Raw genomic sequence first — 24,280 nt, 5'->3', positions numbered from 1 at the left:
GAGAATAGACAGCAGTTCTGAGAGTTCTTCTGCCAGTTCCTTTATTATTCTAGGATGCAGTTCATCTGGCCCTTCGCCAGATTTGAATTCATTCAAAGTAATTAGGTGTTCCTTAACCATCTGCCTATCGATCTCAAGCTGCAATCCTGCCCCTTCAGCCTGTACTTCGCCTTTGCCAGGAGGCTCATATATACCCTCTTTGGGGAGAAGACTGAGCCAAAGTAGGAACTGAGCACTGCCTTTCCTTTGTCATCTGTTATCATTTTGCCATCTTTATTTAACAGCTGAACTACCATTTCTTTCCTCTGTCTTTTACTATGCACATAGCTGAAGAAAGCCTTTTTGTTGCTTTTAGCATCCCTCGCTAACCTCAGCTCGTTCTCAGCTTTAGCCTTCCTGACGCCATCCCTGCAATTCTGTGCTACCTGCCTGTACTCTTCCTTTGTTGCTTGGCCTTCTTTCTACTTCCTATATGTGTCCCTTTTTGTTTTCAGGTCATCTCTAAGCTTTTTTGAAGCCACATTGGCTTCTTCTGTTGTCTTCCACCTTTTCTTCTTGTTTGAATTGTTTGTTATTTTTGCCTTGAGAATTTCCTTTTTTAAAAACTCCCACCCATCTTGGATTCCTTTTCTCATTAGAGTTGCTTGCCATGGGACCTTACTGATCATTGTTCTGAGTTTATTAAAATCAGCTTTCCTAAAATCCAGGGTACGTGTTTGACTATACTTGGCTTTGCTTCCCTTAGAACCAAGAACTCAAGTACAACATGGTTGCTTTCCCCCAGAGTTCCTGCAACTGCTACACTATCCACTAAGTCATCTCTGTTGGTTAGGAAGGATCAAGTCAAGGATAGCCAATCCTCTAGTTCCTTCCTCTACCTTCTGTAGGAGGAAGTTATCCACCACACAAGTCAGGAATTTCCTGGAGGGGCCATGCTTTGCAGAATTTGTCTCCCAACAAATAACAGGGAAATTGAAGTCCCCCATTACTACTACCTCATGCTGCCTTGAAACATTGGCTATTTACTTTTCAAAAATTCCATCCTCATCTTCTCCATGACTGGGTGGCTGGTAGTAGACTCTGACCACCAGTTTCCTTTTGTTCTTTGCTCCATTTATTTTGATCCAGATGCTCTCGATGCGGCTACCAAGCTCATCCTCCTGTATTTATTTTCTTTTCTTTTTTGAATCTATATTTATTTTATTTTTATAAGTGAAATAAATAATACCAACAACATAGTCAAAATCTTCAGGTTCCAACACTTAGGAGTGCACGAAAGCCACTTACCTGGTCTCGCAGCTTTTCACGGTGGGGGGGAGGCACTTCGCTGCTCTCCCCCCGAAGTTCAGGCTGGGGGGGGAGGCTTCCCGCCTCGCCCGGCCGAAATTCAGGCCGGGGAGGAGGTGCCTTGCCTCGCCCGGCCGCGAAATAAAAAGTTTTTTTTAAAAAAACGCCCCGTGATAGGCTACGTGACGATTAACGTAGCCTATCATGGCTAGATCTGCAAAGTCAGCCATGATAGGCTATGTAAATCATCACGTAGCCTATCACGGGTGACTTTAAAAAAAAAAAAGGCGCATACGCAAATGGAGGCCCCCATAGGGAGCCGCCATTCGCATTCCTTATTTGGTCGCTGTAGTCTACGTAAATCTTTACGTAGACTACGGCGAAAATAAGGGCAACGCAAATAGCGTTGCCCTTATTTTCGCCGTAGTCTACGTAATCTTTACGTAGACTACAGTGACCAAATAAGGAACATGAATGGCGGCTCCCTATGGGGGCCGCCATTAGCCGTACGCGCTTTTTTTTTTTTTAAGTCACCCGTGATAGGCTACGTGACGATTTACGTAGCCTATCACGGCTGACTTTGAAAATCTAGCCATGATAGGCTACGTTAATCGTCACGTAGCCTATCACGGGGGCGTTTGTTTTTTTTTTACTTTTATTGGAATGGCGGTGGTGGCAGCCAGTCAAAAGATCGGCTGCCGCCCCCGCCCCTGACGAAGACCCGACGAACCACCGCCGGGACCCGCCGCCGGGAGGGACATTCGGGAAAGGTAAGTCCCGTCCCGGGGGGGGGTGCGGGGTGCGGGGGAGTGCGGAGAATTTCTCCCCAAAACTTCTTCGGGGGGCCGAACGCGTTGGCGCTCGGCCCCCCGAAGTTTTGGGGAGAAATTCTCCGCCAACCCTACCAACATTACGGTATTCTGGGGGGGGGGAAGAAAAAAGGAGGAAAGCAAAAGGAGAGGGAAAAAAAGCAAGAAAAGAAAGGGGGGAGGATTATATCTAAGCTTCAATGAAAGCAAACAAAATATCCATATATAAGTCCAATTGCAAATTATACCTATACAGCACTCTTCCAAACATTGCAGGTATTATTAAATTTTCACTCCGCTGCTCCATAAACTGTAAGCCTTGTCTTTCAGTGTTATAACCTCAGTCTTATAGCACATGAACGGGAGCAAACAATCCATTTCCATTAACCATATTACTATTCCATTGACACATATTAGTAAACATTAAAAGTTTAACCAACAAGAAATAATAATAATAATCCCTTAATAATAATAGTAATACTAATATTAATGATAATGATAATTAAGAAAAAAAAGGAGAAAAAAAAGAAATTTAAGAAAAGGATAAAAATAAAAAATAAAAACAAACCATTTATTTATTTTAAGTAATATCATATCTAAAAATGTATTTCTGTGTGTACACCACATACACACATACAATATAACACACAAAGGAGGAAGAAAACAAAAATATGCAAACATTTACTCTGGCAAACGTCCCAGACATCCTATCAGCTAAACCCCAAACAAGACTTCAGAGGAACATCCTCCTGTATTTTTGTGCAGAGATATGTATTTTTCACATACAGTGCAACCCCACCTCCCTTTCTGTTCCTCCTGTTCTTTTTGAACAAGCTACATCCTTCAACTGCTGTATTCCAGTCATGAGAGTCATCCCACCAAGTCTCAGTTACACCTATCAAGTCATAATTACCCTCTTGTATTAAGAGTTCAACTTCGTTCTGTTTGTTTCCCATACTCTGGGCATTAGTATATAGACATCGAAAATCATGTGCTTCATAGTCTGGCTTTCTTCCTACATGTGTCTGAAGACTATTATTGGGTGCTATTAGAGCTGTTCTCTCCGTTGTGGTGCATGAGCCTTCGTCCATCATTACCCCCAACTTTACTTCTCCCTTCCCCATAGGTTTCAGTTTAAAGTCCTCCTGATGAGGTTCTTCATACTGTGGCCAAACACATTCTTCCCATCCTTTGTGAGGTGCAATCCATCCCTTCCCAACAGCCCATCTTCCAGGAAGTGTAGCCCGTGGTCCCAGAATCCAAATCTCTCATGCCAGCACCACCTTCATAGCTAGTCATTCACTCAGAGTATTTTTCTTTCCCTTTCTATCCTTCTTCTAACTACTGGAAGGATGGATGAGAAAACTATCTGGACCCCAAATTTCTTAAGTTTCCTTCCCAAAGCTTCAAAGTCTGACATGATTTCTTTGTAGCTCCACTTGGCAGTATCATTTGTTCCCACATGGATGAGAAGAAAGGGATACCTGTCAGTGGGCTTTATGTGTGCAGGCATCCCTTCAGTCACGTCTCTAATCCATCCTCCCGGGAGACAACATACCTGGCGAGCCCACTGGTCTTCGCAACATACTTGGGTTTCGATCCCATGCAGCAAGGAGTCTCCCACTGCTACTACTCTTCTTATTGTTGTAGGCCTGGGTTTCATTGCCTCTGCTTGACTGACCTTCAGCCTCTTGCTCACTCTCATGCAGGTTCCCCTGTAATTCTTCCTCTGCAGGCTGTCCTCCAGTCTCATCTTCAAGTACCTGGATGTCAGGGTGGACACTGAGCCCATAGAACCTCAGAGCAGTTCTGATTCCGAGGAGGAACAGCTGTCCGTGGGAGAGGAGTGCGCTCATCCCTCCCAGGCCCTGCAGCTGGCAGAGATTCCCCCTGCCAGTATTCCAGACATAGATAGTGGTCCTGGGAGTGAAAGAGCATGGGAGGAGTGCTGGCTGGATGCTTGACACAGACGCAAAGAGCGATGAGCTATGGAGGGCGCGGAAAGGAGGCGTAGCGCCCATTTGGCGCACAAGCAATGGTCACGTCCAGAGGACCCAAGGGAAAAGGGGAGGGACTCTCCCTAGCCCATAAGTTCATGGTCTGCAAGTGATTCTCGTTCAAACGGGGACCAACTGTTTCCAACCCAGGGCATAGGTTACTCTGCTGTTCATAGCTTAGTCGCTGGTGATAGAGTTATTAAGTTGTAAAAGGAATAAAGCCTTGAAAGGAATCCTTTGTCTGTGTCAGGAGTTGGCTACTGGAGTAAACTGAAAGAGGCCGGCTAGGGCCCCCTGACACTGGAATCGGTTCCATAGCTCCACTGCTTCCACTGGTGCAGAGTAGCATCTAGTTCTTCTTTTCCTGTCACCCTTTTCCAAGGAGTATCCTCTACTGCATTTTTCCTCTCCTCAGCATTTCCCACTTCTGCATCAGCTTGCTGTTGCTCTTCAAGCTTCTGGTCTTCACTTTGCTGCTGTAGTTCCACCGTTCTGTCCAAGATCTCTTCATGTTCTCTTATTCCCCAGAGGGTCGACAGTTGCCACTCCAGTCCTCTTACTTTTTCTACCAGCAGCATGATCAACTTGCACTTGTTGCAGGTATAGGCCATGTTGTTCTCAGGCAAGAAAACAAACATTGCACACACCTTGCAGGTCACCACCACTGGAGAGTCTTGTCCTTCCATAGCCTCTTTTCCCTTTTTGTGTCTAGCTTTCTGATTGTTTTAGACTAGCCTGTGCCTGGTCTTCTACTCACTAGAGGTTAAAAGCAGAGTCCCACTGGTGTGGAAGTGTGTGTTACAAGAAAAATATATTTTTTAAAAAAACGTTAGGGGCCTCCCCCTTGACCTCCCCTGCTGAACTCCCCTGGCCAACTCCTGTTTGCTCCCCCTGTTTGCTTGCTCTGGTCACTCACTCTCTGGGAGCTTGCTTGCTTCTGTAGTCCCTGGACCAGCTGGAGCAGCTTCCTCTGCTCTGCACAGAAGCTTCCTGCCCACATAGCTGCTAGGAATACTCACCCCCCCCAATTCACTTGGAGCTCTCAGGAGCACCTGGTGAGCTCACAGCCACTCAGAAGGATAAAGGACAGCCCCCTGGGCTTCCTTCAGCCCACTTACCTCTTAGCCTCTGTCTCTTTTGTCTCCTTTGTCTCTTCTACCACCTGATGAGCTCATAGCTACTCAGAAGGAAATAGGACAGCCCTCTGGGCTTCCTGCAGCCCACTTACCTCTTTGCCTCTGTCTCCTTTGTCTCCTTTGTCTCTTCTACCACTGCAACTCCCCTGGCCAACTCCTGTTTGCTCCCCCTGTTCTCTTACTCTGGTCACTCGCTCTTTGGGAGCTTGCTTGCTTCTGTAGTCCCTGGGCCATCTGGAGCAGCTTCCTCTACTCTGCTCAGCTGGGAGGTGGGAAACAGACCTATAATGATCCTATAAGTTGACCCTAAAACCCAGCCCGCTAGAGGCATCATAGTACATCTGCAGCTCTGCCTTGAAGATGAACTTGTGTTCCCAAAAAGGAAACACGGGTAATTGCCAGAAGATTAAAACTACACCGAAATCCACTTGGGGGGGGCTAACTCAATGGTGAGTGAGCCTAACATTTGTGGTACAACACAGCCTCCACCAAAGGCTGGCACAGGACAGAAGCTATGCCAGTGAAAAGGACTCTGCCAGTCACTAAAGGGCATGAAGTGTGACATCACAAGAGCCTCTGTATAGGTCAACCTGCATCGCCCCCCCCCCTCCCAGCATCCTGTAGGCACTATCGATCTGAAGGTGCTCACAGAATAAGAATGAACAAGGCCACATACAGACTTAACAACCTTCATACTGTATCCTTAAATATAAATGTAACCAAATATACCCACCTGATACATTTCTGATTCAGAAAAATGTGCGCCTGACACTAGCCCTGGAATGAAACCTAAACCTTTCTAAGATGCAAATTACAAAGCACACTGTATGTGCCTGCCACGTAGGGATGTCAGAGAATTCCGCCACAGATCTCGGTGAGGCCGAATGCCAGGGCATTCAGCCCCCTGAAATCCGTGGCGGAACGAAGCCCCCCCCCCCCGAAAGGCATGTGAAACGGAGCACTTACCTGCTGCCGTCCGCGCTGACTTGCGAATGGCGGCCGCCCTGCGGCCGCCATTCACTTCCTGATCATAGCCGTGATAGGCTACGTAAATACTTACGTAGCCTATCACGGCAAGCCAACCCCCCCCCCAAAAAAACAGCGGATGCAAATGGCGGCGGCTGTGGCGGCTGCCATTTGCGTTCCCTATTTTGAGCTGTTTTAGCCTATGTAAATATTTACGTAGGCTATTACGGCGAAAAAAAGGGAATGCAAATAGCGTAGTGGGTGCTATTTGCATTCCTTTTTTTTCGCCGTAATAGCCTACGTAAATGTCTACGTAGGCTAAAATGGAGGGACGCAAAAATATGTAAATATTTTTGCGTCCAGTCAAGGATTCGGGGGGGAGGAACAGATTGCCTCTCCTCCCCATGGACCCCAGCAAAGCAAGGTAAGTGGGGTTTTGTACACCCATAGGAACAACCCTTACAACAACCCGGTAAGGCAGGATAAGCAGAGAGCCAGGGATTGGCCCAAGTCACCCAGTGAACTTTATGGCTGAGTGAGGACTAGAAACCACATCTCCAAGTCCCAGTACAGCACTTTAACCTCTGCACCAGGCTTGCACTCTAAGCTGCCTGGGAGGTGTGAAAACAAGAGAACCCCAAACCCACAGAGCTATCGGTCTCCCCACACTGGGGTTGGCAATGGCTCTACCAGGGTGTCAGGCAAGATTCTTGCCACGCCCTACCCGGGGAAGCTGGGGATCAAGCTTCAGACCTTCTTTAACAAAACAGGGGCTCTGTGAGGTGCTCAAAGTCCCCAGTCTGAAACTTAAGCAAGGGGGGGGGGGCTTCCACAGGATGTTAAGGAGGAAAGGGGTGTCCCAAGCCCCAGAAGCAGACAGTCCACCCCACTCTCCCTGGGGAAGAGTCACAGGGGAAGACCACCCGGAGGGACTCCCAACCGGAATTACCCCCATTCCCCTGGGGCCGATGCAGCCCAAACCTTGGGCCAAATGGCCCAGGAGAACTGTTGTCCTCACAGGGGGTGAGACTGCATCTGTGGCAACTCTCGGAAGAGAGCCAAATTGGAACCGCCATTTAAAGTGGGCAGCCCGTCAGCTGCAGGATGAGTGAAAGGAGTAGTCGCTCCTGGCGAGGGGGCAGCTGGAGATGCTGCCGTCATGAGCTCCTGTTCACTGCCACTGCTGTGGCAGAAACTGAGGCTGATCCCGGTAGGGATGTACAAAAGTCACTTACCTTTCCGCGGATTATGTTCATGGTGGGGGTGGAGGCATTCTGTCCCTTCCCCCGGAATCCTCGATGGGGGGGGAGGCGATCCGGTCCTCCCCCCCGGAATCCTCGATGGCCAGCTGTGCTCCACGGCGGCTCCGCAGGGCCATCCGCAGCCGGATTTCCAGCCATGGAGGGCTCTGGGTAAAAAAAAAAAAAAAAAACGCGTACGCAAATGGCGGCGGCTACGGCCGCCGCCATTTCCGTTCCTTATTTTTCACCGTCTTAGTCTACGTAAATATTTATGTAAACTATTACGGTGAAAATAAAGGGGAATGCAAATAGCATAGTGAGCACTATTTGCGTCCCTTTTTGATTCGCCGTTTTAGCCTACGTAAATATTTACGTAGCCTAAAACGGGGAATCAAAAAGGGACACAAATAGCGCCCACTAAGCTATTTGCGTTCCCCTTTATTTTTGCCGTAATAGTCTATGTAAATATTTACGTAGACTAAGACGGCGAAAAATAAGGAACGCAAGTGGTAGCGGCCATAGCCGCCGCCATTTGCATATGCATTTTTTTTATTTTAACCGGGATGTGATAGGCTACGTAAGTCTTTACGTAGCCTATCACGTCTCTGTAAAAAAAACAAAAACAAAAACGACAAGACTGCAAATGGCGGCAGTGGCAGCCGATCAGAAGACCAGCCGCCATGGCCTGGAACATCCACCCCAGGTAAATCTCGTCCCAGAGGGGATCTGTGGGGGGATGAGGGGCAGGCCGTTCCGCCACAGATTTTGGGGGGCCGAATGCACTGGCATTTGTCCTCACTGAGATCCGTGGTGGAATTCTCTGACATCCCTAGATCCCGGCTCAGGAAGAACTGGGCTGCCTCCACAGATAGAGGCCCAATCGACCTCTGGCAATGTGCAAAGGAGCCATCGCTCCTGTCTAAAGGAACGGCCGTCGGCCGCCCACCAGCTCCTGAAAGCCATCACCGCTAGGGTTGGTGGAGAATTTCTCCACAAATCTTCGGGAGGCCGAGTGCCGACGCATTCAGGCCTCCGAAAGTGTTGGGGAAATTCTCCGCCGGCCCCCTGCCCCCCCCCAGGACGGGACTTACTGTGGCCGAATGTCCCTCTCGGCGGCGTGTCCCAGCGGCGGTTCGGCGGCGGTTTGGCGGGGGTGGCGGCGGTGGCCGGTCACCCGACTGGCTGCCGCCGCCGCCATTGCAAAAAAAAAAGTAAAATAAAAAAAAAACCACACCTGTGATAGGCTACGTGACGATTTACGTAGCCTATCACGGCTAGATTTCCAAAGTCAGCCGTGATAGGCTACGTAAATTGTGATGTAGCCTATCACGGGTGACTTTGAAAAAAAAAAAAAGCGCATACGCAAATGCCGGCGGCCCATGGGCGCCGCCATTTGCGTTCCTTATTTGGACAGGGGTAGTCTACGTAAAGATTTAGGTAGACTATGGCGAAAATAAGAGAATGCTATTTGCGTTGCCCTTATTTTCACCGTAGTCTACGTAAATCTTTACGTAGACTAGACGTGCCAAAATAAGGAACGCAAATGGCGGTCCTCATGGGAGCCGCCATTTGCGTACGCGCTTTTTTCTTCTTCTTCAAAGGCTCCCGTGATAGGCTACATGATGATTTACATAGCCTATCATGGCTGACTTTGGAAATCTAGCCGTGATAGGCTACATAAATCGTTACGTAGCCTATCACGGGTGTGTGTGTGTTGTTGTTGTTTTTACTTTTTTTTCGCGTCTGGGTAGACGGGGCGCTCATACCTGGCCTGAATTTCGGCGGCGAGGGATGGGGTGCCTCCCCCCTGGCCTGAATTTCGGCTGGGCGAGGTGGGGTGCCTCCCCCCCTCGCCTGAACTTCGGGGGGAGAAGTGAAGCACCTCCCCCCCACCACGAAGCAAGCTGTGGGACGAGGTAAGTCCCTTTCGTCCATCCCTAATCACTGCTGGCGCTGCTGATCATGGCACGCTGCCACCGCTGTGGCAGAAACCCATGCCAATCCTGGCCGAAGAGGGGACGCACCGTTGAAATGGCCATCCATCCAGCTGCTGGTGGTGTGCAACGAGCAGCCACCCCCACAAGGGAGCAGCTGCCGAAGCCACCATTGCTGGCTCCTATCTGCTGCTGTGGCCATGGCAGAAACACAGGCTGCTCCTCAGGCCCCACAAAGGACGCACCATGAAGGCCTCGCTGCCTCTGACCAGGCCGTCGACGCCTTCACCACTCCTCTTCAGGGCTGGAGAGCACGTGCCGACTGCTCCTCAGCCAGCCGCGCGAGCGAGAGACAGATTGGGAGGGGTGCAGAGCGTAAAAGTGCTGTACTGGGACTTGAAGATATGGGTTCTAGTCCTCACTCGGCCGTGAAGCTCATGGGTGACTGTGGGCCAATCCCTCCCCTTCACAGTGGCGCCATGGGGAATGCCCAATGGCAACCCACAACGTCTCCTCACCCCACTCGCCCGCAATGTCCCCCCCATGGCCAGGCAAGCCAGATGTGGGGGTAGGACATTAATCTAAAGGCATCACACATTACGGTACCTTATCCAGCCAAACGCATGCCAAGTGGTGGGGTTGCTCATGCACAGAATAGACACCTTGCATGGATCAGCCTTAGAAACGCATTTTGTTCGCTCAGAATTACCTCCATAATGCAGGAAAGAACGATTACCATTTTTTCCCCTTTTACCACTAACATGCAAGGGGTCATAACATTTGATCATAATGGTCTCTCTTGCCTTGAACACCCAAGGAACTTGGAACAGTACTTCTCTCTGAGACAGAGACTCCGGCACCTCTTATATTATTGTTAGGGTTAACTCAGAGCTCCTGCCATGGTGACCTGGGAGCAATTATTTTGCCTCTTTATGCAGGATTTGAGCACTTGATATGAAGACGACCTTACTAAAGAGGCAGTAGCCTCAATCTGCCACTCAGACCTACTTGAATCTTCCTCCCCTGCCACCGTTCCCTAGAAACAGCTAGTGAATATGATCAAGTTTCCCATTAGAGTCTAATCTTTAGGCTAGATCAGGTAAATGTCAGAATGTTATTCTTGTGCTTATGAATTATTCAAAAATATTTTAAAGGAAAGCTATTATTGGCATCACAGTGACCCGAAAGGAGTTTAATTTTTGTAGTACTATAAATGAATTTGCTACTGTCTGAAAGGGGGGGCATTTTAGGGGGTGGGAAATGACACTTAGAACCTGACATTTTTAGTACTTAACATCTTTACCATCCAAGCCCCGCCTTCCAGCCCCTTCCAAACTCCACTTAGTAGAGTTACGTATACAAATTAGTTATATATGGATACAAATTACAACATTGTTTTAGTTTATTGTTGTGTATTGATTTGAATTACTCTTAGAAGGAAGCCTCCAACCCTGGAGGTTTTTGAGAATCCAATGCCCACCAGGATGGGAGGAGGACAGAGGTGATTGTCACCTCTCTGTCCTTCTTTTTTCGTTTTAGCTCTAGATGGGCCTTTGAACCCATTTAGAGGAGTCATGATGGCAGGGGCTGGCTGGGGCAGAGACAGAGAGGCCAAAGGATTTCTCATATCCTGGCCTATCTTCTCCCCTCCCTGCCCACCAGAACGCCCCCTTCTCCTCTCTCTGAGGCCACACTTGTGACTTTGGGAAGCAGCTAGTGCAATTATTTCCATGGCAGCTGTAAGGGGGCAGAGAAGGGGGATCAGATCTCACGGTCCCCCTCCCAAGTTAGTAGCAGTTTCTACAGCCTCAGGAAGGGGACTCAGAACAATCCTATGTTCCCTGAGATAGGAATGTCCATCACTGGGAAATCCAGCCCTTTCAGGACTCACCAGATTTCCATGGTGCCCCTGACTTGACTTGCATTTGCCCCTTGGCTGAAGGTATCAAGTTAAATTGTAGTCACTGAGCCATTATTGTTCAATAATTATATCCAGTGTTGTGGTTGGGATCTTGTGGGCAAATGCATTGTTTTGTAATGTAGCTTCTGTTCCTAATTACACAGGGCATAATCCAGTGCTGATTCTGGTTTGTGCACAGCCAGCCCTACCAATTCTGTTCTTCAAGGGCCCCTATCATTGCAGAATGACCAATTTAGTGCTCCTGGGGACAAGCCCTGAAATGAGCAGAAACACTTGTTTCTGGAAGGGGGCAGGTTGGCAGAGCTGCCTTATGAAAGCTCTGCCAAACTCCCCCCCCCTGCTCCCGCTTCCAGAAACTAGCATTTCCGCTCCTTTCAGGTTACCCCAGAAGCACTAAATCACCATTCCACAAGCGATGGGAACTCCTTGTGGAACAGAATTGGAGGGGCAGGCCATGTCCGCAAGGGCAGTGTTGGATTCTGTCCAGAATCTGGATAATCCTTCCAATGACTTCATTCAGTGTTTACACTGGTGTGGGGAAGAGGTGAAGCATGGGTTTCTTTCACATGGCCCAGAGCTTCATACATTACTTCAGCAAAATGGAAGCGGCCACAAAAATGTAAGGAGGCGGCAAGGAGCGGTGTTATAGTGGAGCCAGGACTCACAGGGACACAGTGCCAGGACTTTCTAGTTAGGAGGGACATCTGCCATCACATTCACCTCAGAATTCCCTGTTGTCTCTGAGCTTAGCTGCTGCAATAGATGGGGGGAAATGAATTTTCCCAGCAGCAATATATTGTCCTCTGGTCTTGGTGAAGATGGAAGCTTCTAGAAGTGCCTTGTTTATATGGATCAAGACAGAGGGTTTTACCCTTTAAAGATAGTCTAAAATATTTTTAAAATAAATACATAAATAAAAATAAATCAAGACAGCTGCCTGAATTTTTGGACTCTCTTTGGGGGCTTGGTTACAGGGACTGTCATGATGAGTGGACTTCAAAATGTGCCACTACACCATTGTAGTGACCAGTGAGGGTACTACCTTAATTTATACTTGATGTGCTTCTGTGATACTAACCGTCTATAGTGCAGTAAGAAATGTTGCCATCTGGATAAGAGAAGTTAAAAAGGTGCAAGCTGGGAAGAAAAGACAATCCTTCTGGGTCTGTGAAATAAAAGGAATTGCAAGTATTAAAGTGAATTCCCATTTTCTCCCACCTCTCCTATGTTTTATGAAGATATAGTGAATATACTCAATGAAATTTCTATCCCCATTTGCCATCCCTAGACTTTTCTTTTCATAAACAACATACGAATTTTGATGCCTGCTTCAGCAGAAGCTGTTATTTATTGACTGACTTCCAGCAGATGCCATAAACTGGCCTAAGTTCACAAGTGTCTGTGAACCTTTCCATGAACATGGCTGTAGAGGTTTTTACCTTTTAATACAGTGAACACCTGTACTTAAAGCTATCCTTTTCCCCAGTAAGAAACAAAACCATGAAAGCAACCTGAAGAACAGCAATAACAATTTTCACAAGGTCAACTCATTGGGCCCTAAAGGCACACTCAAAGAAGGAAAAATAGTTTTCCGCCTATTGATCTTATAACAAAAAAGGGGGGATTAGAAAGGAAACAGAATATGACAGATTTGTGCTATATCAAAAATGGTGTAAAGGTGACCAAAATTAGAAATGATGTTCTGTTTTGTTTTTCTGCTGGGGGAAACAGTAGAAATGTTGTTAAAATCCAGTGAAAAACATCTTAAAAATGGAATTTAAAATAATAAGTGGAAAAAAGACTCCTTTTCCATCTAGATCTAAGTGTCCGTGGATACAGCATAATGCCTTCACTGCAGATTATTATTACAAGTCAAAGTTATGTAGGCTTGAGACACAGCACCATTGAATAGACTATCCATTCCTTTAACTGGAAAATTAAGTCAAGCTTATGTTTAACTTTATACAGCAGTATGCCTCCTATACAAAATTCATTCTCTATTCAGGACCAAACTAGATTTGACGGGAATCCTATCTGGTCTCCTTGCACTTTTGCAAACAGCATCCAAGGAGGGGGTAAATTATTTGGACAGGACCATGGCATGTCTGGGAGGGAAAGTTAACCCTTTCCCCATACTATTTTTCTAATGAAAATTGCCCCCTGAAACTACCATTTACCCCATTAGGAGAAACATATGAATATTTTGAGGTAAAGGTATAGAGGAAACCCTATAAAAACCCTCATGCCTCATACCATTGTCCTGATCCCGACATCGGGACATCCTTCTCTCTAGCTGGTATTTGCAACATTTTAAAGAAACCAAAGAGCTATTCGTTGCACACTTCCATCATGTTTGTCTGACTGTCATTTGCTGTTGCTTGGCAAATCTTGCAGATATCATTACAGAGTGTATTATACGGATGTGCATTGGATTCAGCCAGAGCCCAAACCCAGGGTTGAATCAGATGTCTTTGGACTGTGTCTGGTGCTTCTCAATGTGAAGTGAGCTTCCCTCCAAAGTGATCAGAACTGGAGCTAGAGCCTGCATGAGGCTTCATTCTAGTGCTGTGCCGAAATTTTTCCCCACATTTTTTTAAAAATTCTCATTCAATTTGATAGAAGAGAAATTGCTTCTGAAAAGAAATTCAAAGGAGAAGAAATTTCAGAGAAATTCTCATGCATTGGGTTTGGGGTTCTTGGGCTTCCCTAGGGATGGACGAAAGTCCCTTACCTGGTCCCGCAGCTTTTTTCGGTGTGGGGGGGAGGCGCTCCGTTTCTCCCCCCAAAATTTTTGGCGGGTGAGGAGGTGCCCTGTCCCTCCCCAGTGAAATTCTGGCCAGGGGGGAGGCGCCCCATCCCTCCCCGCCAAAATTCTGGCTGGAGGGGAGCGCCCCGCCTCTCCGGCCGCGAAAGAAAAAAGTAAAGTAAAAAAAAAAGCAAACCGTGATAGGCTACGTAAAGATTTACGTAGCCTATCACGGCTGACTTTGAAAATCTAGACGTGATAGGCTACGTAAATCTTTACGTAGCCTATCACTTTTTACTTTGTAATGGCAGCAGCGGCAGCCGGTCGGAAGACCGGCCGCCGCCGCCGAACCGCAGCCGAACCGCTGCCGGGACCCGCCGCTGAGAGGGACATTCACACGAGGTAAGTCCCATCCTGGGGGGGGGGGTGGAGAATTTCCCCACCAATTTCGGGGGGCCGAATGCATTGGCATTCGGCCTCCCAGAGATTCGTGGAGAAATTCTTTGACATCCCTAGTCCCTTACTTAGGAGGTGGCCAAGGAGTGAGCACAAGTGTCCTGTTTTTCATTGTACAAGCATTTCTCTGGCTGCTTGTAGCCTCCTCAGGTTCCTATACTTCAATTAAAGCCCAGTTTAAGGCACCAAGGCTGGTTTTGACCTTTAAAGACTTAAAAATTTGGGACCAAGTTACTTGAAGTACTGCCTACCCCCATATCAGCCTGGCCGCACTTTAAGATCAGAAAGAGAGGCCTTTCTCATTTGCCCACCCGTGAGAGCAGCCAGATGGGTGAATATACATGAGAGGCTCTTCTCTGCAATGGCCCCGCACCTTTGGAACAAGGTGCCATCGGACGTCCGCCATGCTCTGTCATGGCAGACTGTTAGGAAGGCCTTGAAAACATATTATTTTACCTTGGCCTTCTATTGATATGACTGCTACTGTTGCTGCTGTTAACATCATTGTTGGTTTTATTGTTGGTTTTAGTTGTTGTTTTAATTGTTGGCATTTATTGTTTTTATTGTTTTTATGTTTTTAACATTTGTGATATTTTAACTGTTTTTATGTATTTTACTGTTGCAAACTGCCTTGGGAGGGCTTCTGCCCTGAAAGGCAGCCAAGAAATATTTTAAATAAATAAATAAATAAATTCCTGCCATGGGGCTTTTTCAGTTCAGGACATGCAGGTGGCCTGGGAGGCTAGCTGTGATTAGGTAAGCTCAAAAACACCACACAAATACATTATAAAACATCCTGAATGAGGCAGAACAATGGAAGCCTCTTTCATGGGTTGGGGCGAGGAGGGGAGAGAAAACTCTCAAGAAATTGGAGGACAGATTTTGGCAGAGCACTATTTCCACCTCATCCCTGGACCTAGATCTAACGCTGCCCCCACCTGCATTGCAATGGATGCAAACTGGGGGCTGCCTGCCAAGACAGCTGATGTTGCGGCATGAAAACCCCCAAAACCCTTACGAAAAAGAAAGAAGCTGTGCTACATGCCCTGCCAATTGGGAGCCTACCTGGGAGAAACTGTTGAGAATTTCTCCTCCCCCTGGAGAAATATGGTGAAATGGTCTCCCAAATTTCTCTGTCTACAAGTAAGGTGGGCAATTTCTAGAAGTCATTTGCACAAAGCTGTACATCATGCACAATTCAGCTTCAGAAAAGCAGACAGTGTGTCTCCAAAAATAGTATTTTGTTTTCGTTTCTCTAAACAATGATGGGGGGGAGGGGGGAGGGCTGTGTGATTGACAGGCCCATCTTCTAATCATACAGCATATTTTATGAGGGCTGTCCAATTACTGTGCTTTCAGGGAGGGCAAGGAGATGGACGTTCTTCCAATGCTATCAGGCATTATGAAAAAAGAAGCTTTAAACTGGTTTTCAGTCATTATAACCACCTAGGTCCTGCACCTATCCCTCCAAAACTTTGTAGTTTCCTTGCCTGGAGATATTTCTATGACGTGTTTTCTTTTCATGCAAATTGCCCAAAAACCTTGGGAAAGGAAAGAGGAAGTAGGGATGTCAGAGAATTCTACCATGGACTCCAGTGAGGCTGGATTCTTTAGAACCAAGACCCCCAGAATCCCTGGCGGAATGGCCTCCCGCCCCCTGCCACCCTGCGGAATCCCCCCAGGACGGATCTTACCTGGGGTGGATGCGGTGGTGGCTCCGGCGGTGGCTCCAGCAGCGGCGGCGGCTCCAGCTGGTCTCCTGGCCAGCCGCTGCCGAGCTGCTGTGGCCACAAATGGCGGCCGTTGTAGCACTGCCATTTGCGTGCTTGCAGGCAGCTGTGATAGGCTACATAAATACTTACGTAGCCTATCACGGCAAACAGCAAGGACGCAAATGGCATACCGGCTGCCATTTTCATCCCTGCTTTAGCCGTGATAGGCTACGTAAATATTTACGTAGCCTATCACGGGATACCGTAGGGATGCAAATGCGTCCGCACCAGCATCCACACCAGCCCAGCATTTGCATTCACACCAGCCCGGCAGTGGCTGGAGGCCCTGCTGTGGATCGGCCCGGCTGGCGGCTCCGCAGCATGGCTGCAGAGCAGAGCTGGCCGGGCAGGATTCTGGGGGGAGGACTGGATCGCCTGCCCCCCCCATTGAGGATTCTGGGGGGAAGAACGGATAGCCTCCCCCCGCAGCGGATGCCCCGACTAGAACCAGGTAAGGGATTCGTACATCCCTAAGAGGAAGTTATCACTCACCCCCACCCCAAATTTGAGGGATTCCCTTTTACATAGACTGCTGCATCTATCCTCCTTAAACTTTTCAGTTTTCTTGCTTCAGGCCACCTCTGTGCTGTCTGTCATTTTCAGAAGAATAATCCATGAGGAACATAGGGGAATATGTGTGTTCTTTTTAGGGATGGCGGAGAAATCCGCCACAGACTCCAATGAGGCCAGATTCTTTAGAATCTGTCCCCCGGAGTCTGTGGAGGAACAGACCACTCCCCCACCACCACCCTGTGAAATTCTCCCTGGACGGACCCTACCTGCCGCCGGCTGGTCCAGGTCCGTCCACTGCCGTCCACTGCCCCGGTCTGTGGACACAAATGGCGTCCAGCATAGCAGACGCCATTTGCATCCCTGCTTTAGCCATGATAGGCTACGTAAATATTTACATAGCCTATCACGGCAAAGAGCAAAGATGCAAGTGGCAATTCCCTTAAAAAAATTAAATTGCAAAGGTTATTTGCAATTCCCTTAAAAAAAATCAAAATATAAAGGTTGATAGCACAAAAACACCGCATCTCATTTTCTGACATTTGGTAGGCATAATCTCCTGCTATGGGGCTACGAAACCTGCAAATATTTAATTCTGACCAAGGGAAAAAAGGTTATAGCCATTCATTGATTTCTCTTGAAGCTTTAGGTTTCCAACTCTTGACTTGGATTCAGTACCCGAGGTGAAGCAGATGGCTTCTGAATTAGTCTGAACAGAAACAGGCTTTTTTCCAAAGTGCCAAATTGGGATCTGAATCAAATCTTGTGGTTGGTGCACATCTCTGGTGTATGACCACCAACTGGCAACATATCATTTGAATATGCTCTGAACTTGATGAGATGGATAGCTTCCTGGGTTGGCTACAATCTGTACAGCAGGGTAGGAAATCCCTGACTATTGGCCATGCTGGCTGGGGCTGATGGGAGCTGTAGTCCAAAACATATGGACCATACCACATTGCCTATCCCTGCTATATAAGGTTCTATGGACATCAGAGCACAATTGGGTGCAGTAACAGCCCACTAGTAACATCTGTTATTATTAAAGGTGCATCATATAACAGCATAATGTATATCCATTCATATCCACAATCTTTGTGCTGTACAGTAGAAATAGAGTTGCATATGGGTGCACTATGCCAGCTGACACATACCCATTAAAAGTGAAAACACACATTTTTGTGGTATTAGGTCAACCTGTCAGGTGGATAAAATTCTATCTAGGCTAGTAAAAATCCATGGAGTCTTTAAAAACCGGTTTCTTTGTTTGGCTTTTCAGTTTCTGTCTTGTATATGCAAAATAAAACCCACAGAAGGCAAAATATAAGAGCAAAATGACACTACCATTGAAGTAAGGGTATATGTAGTTCTTGTAGCAGAAGGCAAAGGAATTCATTCATAGATTCTATCTATACTGCGATATGTAAATCTCATTCTTTAAACATGATCTAGTTAAAGAATTATACAGTAGATTCCCTTTAACAAGGAACATGTTAGGGGGAAATCTGAGTGTACAGATGGAGCATAGAACATGAGCTATAGTCACGCAGCACTCGGGTCTCGAACTGCTGTCCTGCCAACCTTCTGGTCTGCAGTTCAGCATCTTAACCATTAAGCCACCGTGGCCCCTTTTGAGATGCTATTCCACAATTCTTTAAGAGGTCTCTACTCTGAAAACCTTTGTAAGGTAAATATTGTAGTTGTCATTTTTTTCTTTTCTAGATTAAAAACCCAAGGATTTAAAAAAAAAAACTTTTCTTCAATGGGTTTGACTGTTTTTCCTCCAAAAAAGTCAACTGGGAGATACATATTCAAGTCTTTGAAATTATACACAGAAAAAAAATATTAGTACATTTGTAAAGGGATATAAGGAACATTTTCCTTTCTTGATTGCTTACTTTCCTTTTTTATTACTATTCTCTTGTTGTACATATTTTGTGCTACTATGAAGTATAAATCTATTTTTATCACAGAAGAATATGCATAATGATATAAAACATATTTCAATTTATTTAATCTTTTCTGGGATAAAGTCCAATTATGGTCTTTAAAATATCCCCTAGTTGATATTATTCTTTTGCTGAACTTTCAAGCTCTGCTTTATGATAAACACTGTACCTTGTTGCTCTGCTTATTTTTAAGGTACTTTCCACAAGGCATTATGCTGGCAATCATTACTGTTAAATTGCACATGCACTGAGACACAAGATGATTTTTTTAAAAAACAACAGAGTTCCCTACATTGGATATTCAGGTACATGTGACAAAGAAGTTTTCCTTTGTTAAGGAGAACCTGTCTATTTTAAAAAATGAAAATAATAAGATCAAATACCTATTAGCATTATGCAAACTGCCTTTTTCTCCTTGATGGAAAACAGCGTTTAAAAAATCAATGTACAAATCCTCTTATCATTCACCCGTCAGTGCGTGGCTGATGCACAATTGTCAGGAATACTTTACTTCTTCTTCTTGGCATCTCTACATTCATGGTCATATGAATTAGAGCTGTGTGCAAATGGCCTCTCAAAATTCTCCACTTTATTTATCAGCAGAGAAATTGGGGGGACAATTTCCAGGAGGAGAAACTCTCAACACTTTCTCACAGGTAGGGCTCACCATTGGCAGAGGTTGTAACACAGCCTCTTTCTTTTTTCATAAGGGGTTTTTTTTTTTTTTTTGGCCAACTGATGTGATTGGTAATAGGTATCTTTGGATCCCATTGGCACAGTGACTCTGTATTTATCACTTCCGAGATGGAAAACCTTTCATTGTATATGTTATTCTGCTCTGTATACTTCAGTCCACACTAAATTTCTCAGACCTAGTTCAGCCACTTAGATCTGAATTCTGTTCTAGAAGCTATCTGTTCTCTGATATAGATGCTTATGTGATCTATAAAATCCTTTTATGCCTTTGCAGCATCTAGATTCTGAGTAAAAACTATTTTAGACTTGGTGGTTAATTGTCATGGTGATGCTTAAACTGATGAACTCAATGGTATATTGGGCTGTAAAGCTGTTCATTGTTTTATTTTTAATGTTCAGGTTTTTTTTTTTTTAATTCCAAAATAATTTTTTCGAGAGTTTATCTGAAATTTTCTCTCCATTCCCTGAAATGTTACAATGCTTGTTGGTTGAAAGTAAATAATAATATAAAAAAGACTTTTCCAAAACATAGGTGATGTAAAAATTAACGTGATGGCAATTCTCTCTCTGATTTAGACCTTGTTGGATATGAATCTGTATCTTTAAGCCTTGGTTCAGATAGTCATTGCAAAACAGTGCTATAATAGCATCGGCAATAAGTCAGGGGTGAGCGCTCCAGATGTTTTGATCTACAACTCCCATTAACCCTAGCCAACATAACCAATGGTGAGGGATGGTGGGATTTATAAGCCAAAACATCTGAAGAGCCAAATGTTGCCACCCCCAGGATAAGTGGTGTGAGCTGTTTACATGTAGACTCCTGTCTGAGCTGCAGTCTATATGCACACTGATCATCTGGATGCTCCATTTATGTGATCTAAGGCCCTGCTCCCTCTGAACTGTATTTAAGCCAGGCTGCTGTAGCCCTCAGACAGCACTAAGACCAGCACTAGTGACTGAAAAACCTGGAGTGGAGAGGCTGGGGAAGATGACTCACCACCATTGCCATGCCCCGCCAATTCCCTATTCTTTCTGTCAGCATCCTCTGGAGAGATGAGGAAATCAGCTGTGAACCATCTAGCCTGGTGAGAAGACCTTGCTCCCTTGGCACTGTATTTAAACCAGGCTGCTGTGGCCCCTTCGGGTGCAGCAAGACTAGTGCTAGCAATGAGGGTTAATTCTTTGGGCTCTGTTAATTCTGATTTTGTTCCTGTGTTTATTGAATTGGGGTTCTCTTTGTCTCATTCAAATTTGCTGATTTAGCTCCTAAAATGCCTTTTAAAAACGGTGATGTATTTTGATAAGGTATTGGCCATGTTTAGGCATCAGGCTAAGCCATGATGGTTAGGAATTTTGAGCTAACCATGTTGGCTTAGTATGAAGTGTTAACAGGTGACTGTCCCAACCATGATGGTTGATTAACCACAGACTAACCATGTTCATTCTTCTTCATGGATCACTGCCTTGTTGTGGCGAAGGGGCTTGAGTAACTCAGTGAAGCCACAAGTTATGCTGTGCAAGGCCAGCCAAGACGGACAGGTCATGGCAGAGAGTTCTGACAAAAGGTGGTCCACTGGAGAAGGAAATGGCAACCCACTCCAGTATTCTTGCCAGGAAAACCCCATGGAACATATCACAAGGCTAAAAGATATGACGCTGGAAGATGAGCCCCTCAGGTCAGAAGGTGTCCAATATACTACTGGGGAAGAGCAGAAGGTATTTCCAAGTAGCGCCAGAAAGAGTGAAGCGGCTGGGCCAAGCCGAAAGGACAGTCAGCTGTGGATGTGTCTGGTGGTGAAAAGAAAATCCGATGCTGTAAAGAACAATATTGTTTAGGAACCTGGAATGTCAGATCAATGAATCAAGGTAAGCTGGAGGTGGTCAAACATGAGATGGCAAGATTGAACATCGACATCTTGGGAATCAGCGAACTAAAATGGACAGGCATGGGCGAATTTAATTCAGGTGACCATTATATCTACTACTGTGGGCAAGAATCCCGTAGAAGAAATGGAGTAGCACTCATAGTCAACAAAAGGGTGGGAAAAGCAGTACTGGGGTACAATCTTAAAAATGATAGAATGATCTCAGTACAAATCCAAGGCAAACCATTCAACATCACAGTAATTCAAGTCTATGCCCCAACCACTGATGCCGAAGAAGCTGAGGTTGATCGGTTCTATGAAGACCTACAACACCTTCTAGAACTAACACCAAAAAAAGATGTCCTCTTCATCTTAGGGGATTGGAATGCTAAAGTAGGAAGTCAAGAAATCACTGGGATAACAGGCAGGCGTGGCCTTGGTGTACAAAATGAAGCAGGACAAAAGCTAATAGAGTTTTGCCAAGAGAACATGCTGATCATAGCAAACACTCTTTTCCAACAGCACAAGAGACGACTCTACACATGGACATCACCAGATGGTCAATATCGAAATCAGATTGATTATGTCCTTTGCATTCAAAGATGGAGAAGCTCTATACAGTAAGTAAAAACAAGACCTGGAGCTGACTGTGGCTCAGATCATGAGCTGCTTCTTGCAAAATTTCAGCTTAAATTGAAGAACATAGGGAAAACCACTAAACCAGTCAGGTGTGACCTAAATCATATCCCTTATGAATATACAGTGGAGGTGAGGAATAGATTTCAGGGATTAGACCTGATAGACAGAGTGCCTGAGGAACTATGGACGGAGGTCCGTAACATTGTTCAGGAGGCAGCAACTCAATCCATCCCAAAGAAAAAGAAATGCAAGAAAGCAAAGTGGCTGTCTGATGAGGCTTTACAAGTAGCTCACGAAAGAAGGGAAGCGAAAAGCAAGGGAGAAAGGGGAAGATATACCCAACTGAATGCAGAGTTCCAGAGAATAGCAAGGAGAGACAAGAAGGCCTTCTTAAATGAACAATGCAAAGAAATTGAGGAAAAAAACAGAATGGGAAAGACTAGAGATCTCTTCAAGAAAATTGGAGATCTCAAGGGAACGTTTTGTGCAAAGACGGGCATGATAAAGGACAAAGAAGGCAGGGACATAACAGAAGCAGATGAGATTAAGAAGAGGTGGAAAGAATACACAGAAGAACTAAACAGGAAAGATCTGAATGTCCCTGATAGCCATGAGAGTGCGGTCACTGAACTTGAGCTGGACATCCTCGAGAGTGAAGTCAAGTGGGCCTTAGGAAGCATTAGTAACAACAAAGCTAGCGGAGATGACAGTATTCCAGCTGAGCTATTTAAAATCCTAAAAGATGATGCTGTTAAAGTGCTGCATTCAATATGCCAACAAATTTGGAACACTCAACAATGGCCGCAAGACTGGAAAAGGTCAGTTTACATTCCAATTCCAAAGAAGGGCAACGCCAAAGAGTGTTCAAACTACCGCACAATTGCACTCATTTCACATGCCAGCAAGGTGATGCTCAAAATCCTACAAGCTAGGCTTCAGCAGTATGCGAACCAAGAACTACCGGAAGTACAAGCTGGGTTTCGAAGAGGCAGAGGAACTAGAGATCAAATCGCCAACATTCGCTGGATCATGGAGAAAGCAAGAGAATTCCAGAAAAACATCTATTTCTGCTTCATTGACTACGCTAAAGCCTTTGATTGTGTGGATCACAACAAACTGTGGCAAATTCTTAAAGAGATGGGAGTACCAGACCACCTTACCTGTCTCCTGAGAAACCTGTACGAGGGCCCAGAAGCAACAGTAAGAACCAGACATGGAACAACTGATTGGTTCAAAATTGGGAAAGGAGTACGACAAGGCTGCATATTGTCACCCTGCTTATTTAACTTATATGCAGAGTACATCATGAGAAACGCCGGGTTGGATGAATCACAGGTCGGAATTAAGATTGCCGGGAGAATTATCAACAACCTCCGATATGCAGACGATACCACCCTAATGGCAGAAAGCGAAGAGGATCTAAAGAGCCTCTTGTTGAGGGTGAAAGAGGGGAGTGCAAAAGCTGGTTTGAAACTGAACATTAAAAAAACAAAGATCATGGCATCTGGCCCCATCACTTCCTGGCATATAGAAGGGGAAGAAATGGAAGCAGTGACAGATTGTACTTTCTTGGGCTCCAAGATCACTGCAGATGGTGACTGTAGCCATGAAATTAAAAGACGCTTGGTCCTTGGGAGGAAAGCTATGGCAGACCTAGACAGCATAATAAGAAGCAGAGACATCACCTTGCCGACAAAGGTCCGTCTAATCAAAGCTATGGTTTTCCCAGTAGTAATGTATAGGGATGGGGGAGAATTTCTCCCCGAAACTTCGGGGGGCCGACTGCCAATGTGTTTGGCCCCCCGAAGTAGTTTCGGGGAGAAATTCTCTGCACCCCCCTGCCCCCCGCACCCCCCCCGGGACGGGACTTACCTTTCACGAATGTCCCTCCCGGCGGCGGGTCCCGGCGGTGGTTCAGCAGGTCTTCGACAGGGGCGGAGGTGGCAGCCGGTCTTTTGACTGGCTGCCGCCACCGCCATTCCAATAAAAGTAAAAAAAAGAAAAACGCCCCCGTGATAGGCTACGTGACGATTAACGTAGCCTATCACGGCTAGATTTGCAAAGTCAGCTGTGATAGGCTACGTAAATCGTCACGTAGCCTATCACGGGTGACTTAAAAAAAAAAAAAAGCGCGTACAGATAATGGTGGCCCCCATAGGGAGCCGCCATTCACGTTCCTTATTTGGTCGCTGTAGTCTACGTAATCTTTACGTATTTGCTATTTGCGTTGCCCTTATTTTCACCGTAGTCTACATAAAGATTTATGTAGACTACAGCGACCAAATAAGGAACGCGAATGGCGGCTCCCTATGGGGGCCACCATTTGCGTACGCGCTTTTTTTTTTTAAGTCACCCG

This window comes from Heloderma suspectum, chromosome 3 (genome assembly GCF_057233095.1).
Source record: "Heloderma suspectum isolate Gila_16-S chromosome 3, 16-S_ref, whole genome shotgun sequence".
Lineage (NCBI taxonomy): Eukaryota > Metazoa > Chordata > Lepidosauria > Squamata > Helodermatidae > Heloderma > Heloderma suspectum.
The sequence above is the reverse complement of the archived record's forward strand: the minus strand, read 5'-3'. Positions refer to the sequence as shown.